This window comes from Stegodyphus dumicola, chromosome 5 (assembly GCF_044657685.1).
Source record: "Stegodyphus dumicola isolate Sdum_Otavi_A_Nest chromosome 5, ASM4465768v1".
NCBI lineage: Eukaryota > Metazoa > Arthropoda > Arachnida > Araneae > Eresidae > Stegodyphus > Stegodyphus dumicola.
In genome coordinates, this window is record NC_140772.1 from 163,168,003 (window position 1) to 163,171,766 (window position 3,764).

At 29.3% G+C, this 3,764-nt stretch overlaps 1 non-coding gene across 1 annotated transcript; it reads left to right on the forward strand.

Annotated features, from left to right (window-relative positions):
• The first annotated feature begins 3,689 nt into the window (after positions 1 to 3,689).
• TRNAT-GGU (transfer RNA threonine (anticodon GGU)) lies at positions 3,690 to 3,764 on the forward strand. Its single transcript has one exon. It is a non-coding gene; the product is annotated as a tRNA-Thr (tRNA).

The window sequence follows — 3,764 nt, forward strand, 5'->3', positions numbered from 1 at the left end:
GTGTCTGACCATATGATCTTTTTTACTGGTGCAGTAAGAACAATAAGGACAAGAGTGAAAATTGCTTTTCCATCCACTAGGTGTTAAATTATTTTTAACAGAGCAGGGATATCCTGAAACAAAGGAGATATTACATAAAAGAATGAAAACAATGGAGATATTACATAAAAGAATGAAAACAATGGAGATATTACATAAAAGAATGAAAATAACTATTTATTCAATTTTTGATATAATATTTGCATTAAATAAAATCTAACAATGACACAAACAATTCTTAATTTTCTTGCACACTTATATGTTTCTAGATTCTTTTACAGAGATACTTTAAAGAAAAACTTAAATCTATGGGCCAAAGGTCATAAAATAGAAATACTTATATATTCTTAAGAGCCATAAAAAAAAAAAAAAAAAAAAAAAAAAAAAAATGTACATAATGGTAATATTAAATCTTATGAGTGTTGATCTCTAGAATAAGAATATTGGCAGCTTTTAATATTTTTTCCAAAATTTACAGCCCTTAAGCTGAGTTTAAAAAAAAAAAAAAAAAAAAAAAAAAAAAAAAAAAAAAAAAGATATTCTAATTGAGAATTTTCTTTTTAAAGCAAAGTATGCTGTTTTGCTTATGACAAGCACAACATTCCACATAACTAAGCTAAACCTATCAACTAAATGATATTGAACTTAAAATGTTAATGCAACACAATAGCTGCAAAAGTGAAAAGGAAAAAAGTTTCTTCAGTCAAAACAATGGCCTGTTGCAATGCACCAAAAGGCCAGGGTTAAAATCCCAGAGAAGGCATGGATGTAAATTGTTTATCCCTTCAGAGGAGGCAATGGTGGTCTAATTATTAGGTGCCTCCAAAATAAAGTGACCACTACTTCCAGTCTTAGTAATGGCCAACATCTATGATTACTTGTGCCCGCCAAGGGCGGAAAAAAAAAAGGATACAAGATTAACAGAAATATGGTTTGAGTAGGTTGGAATGTTGAATGGGATAGTTAAATGCTGACAGTTTGAAATTTTAACTTAGCAGAACAGCTTATGAACACATGAATAACTAACTCTCAGGGATTACCATGGAGAACAGTGTATTTGTGAATGATATAGGAATTCTCATTTGATACCTTCTTGGGGTGTAACTGATAGATCTGGAAAAGTGTATAATCTTCAGGAATAATATTTTATTTAGTTACACCATATGGTGAAGTAGTACTAAAAATTTTACTGTCATGACAAATGACAGGGATGACTCATCAAGCATAATATGGTACCCTTTTTTCACCTGAGAATATGAGAAATAATTATGAAATGATGAGAGCTAAGGCTCAACATGCTAAACTTTCAAAAATATAAATCTAATTAAGTACTTTTATTTATTAAAGCCCAAATTCAATACTTTGCCTTCCATAACTCCCAAATCATGACAAATAGCATATTTTTTCAGTTAAACAAATACTGATTATTAACTGCAATCCCTGTTGAAAAAATTTTCTTTGGATGCTTGGATTTCAAAAGCATTATTCTTTATGCTATGAACAGATAATAATCAAACTTTGCCTCAACTGTTAAATGGTAGTTTCTCTACATGCTGCCTTTTTCAATCTAATTTTCAGGTCAGAATGCAGTCTCACTCCTCCAATCCTTTTTTCCCAGTGCTTGTCCATTCAAGTTAACAGTACTTTAAATTTATGATTTTCCATCTGGTTATTTTTCTTATGTAATTATTATGACATAAATTCTTTCATATATTTATAATGCAGTGGAATGTTTTGCTTTTTTATAAAATTTCAGTATTAATTTTATTTTATAATAAGAATTCTTATCAGATATTTAAAATGATAGACACTAATAGTCAGAGAATGAATAAATCCAATTAACTATTTTTTAATGGAAATTAACGCACATGAAATCAGAGAAAGGAAGAAATGCGAGTATTATGTAGATATTTATATGTTCTACATTAAAAACTGTTGATCTAATTATCTTGCAAATAAATCAAAAATAAAGAAATTCTTGCAGATGATCACAACGGGAACACACAACCATATAAAAATCAGAAAATCATTGACAAATGGCTAAATTTATAAATGATGGGAAGAAAAAAAATTTTAGAGCAATGCATATAGAAGATTGATAGATCCTATGTCATGGCAAAGATTACTGATGTAATCATATTAAAAATAAATCAAAAACATGGAATTATTGCAGATGATCACAATATTATTGCATGGTTGGATCAAAAATCATAATGTCATTTATAAATCAGACCATAAAATAAGTTACCAGTAGAAACTACTATAATATCATCTTAATGACTACACAAAAGCAAGTTAATTAAAAATAATACTAATTGAAAATCATGCTGAAAGAAAATTACAAAATAAAAATTAATATAGCATTAACATAGTATGTAATTTTAAAAACTGTAAAAAAGTATTCAAAATGAAGAGCATTACATAAAAACAAATATCGCAATTCAGTTCATAGCTGTACCTACAAGATTTTATGCAAATAAAATAGAACTAAAAGCTCATATAATATCAACAAATAGTATGCTATAAAATAAATAAGTTTTATAAATCTTTAAATATATCAACTTTTTTAAGATTATGCTACCTGATAACTGGCACTACTTATAAGATTATAATATCTAAAAGAAAATTAACAGGACACTGGTATTACAAAGTAACATTGAAGAAACAGACTTTAATATCTCTAAAATAATTACAAGTAAATTGTGATGACAGCTGCAAGAAATTAGGAATATCTTAATAGACCAAATATCAAAATCCTACAAAATTTATTGCACATAACTTCCCTCATAAGACAATAACAAAACATCCAAATTCTTTTGTCTCCTTCAATAGAGTTTCAGCAGAATGAATTTAAGAATGCAAATGAACTCATAACAGATTTACATACCAAAAAATTAATGGTTTGAATTTCTGGGATTATGCTTACAATAAAAACTACCTTAATATAAACAGCTCATGGATAAAGACCGCTGAATAAAAGCAAAGAATGTAGATGAGGAATGCTGCATAATAATTTTGAATACATTTCTATTTGGAAAAAACACAGAACTTGTAGTCATCTTATAATATCAACTGTACAATAATGAAAGAAGTGACATAAATGGTATGGGTTAGTATAATAGCTTTTTCCACTTTATGTTCTAGCTGTTATACATAAGAAAATGAGAGGTTAAGAAACATGAAGGATTTTCAAGGCTAGTAATGTCAGTTCTCAATTTTCATTAATTAAATAATCATTCCCTATACTTTTCAACAATTATTAACTACAATAAGAACATTTTGAGAAAGAAACATATAGAGACTTGAGATATATATACTAGTAAAAAATTTCGATATACACATTAGATTTCATTTAAGATGCAAACAATAGGATACAAGTATAAGGTATTTCTCCTGCCTCCCTAGCGTGTCTTCGTGATGTAGTGATTCTGTACGCAGGTCCATGGGTTCGATTCCCGATGAAGGCAATGCTAATTTTTCAATCTCTCTTGCTTCCAAAAAATCCTAATGTCTCTACAGTGGCACCCAAACTAAAAGGATGTTGGATGATGATTCTCCTCATCCAGAATTTGGCAATTGGTTCCTCTAAAAACCCCAGTCGCCCTTTAAAAGGGGGAGTATATAAGGTATTTCTCTCGTCTTCCTAGCGTGCCTTCGTGGTGTAGTGGTTCTGCACGCTGGACTGGTATTCCAGAGGTCCGTGGGTTCGATTCCCTGTGAAGGCA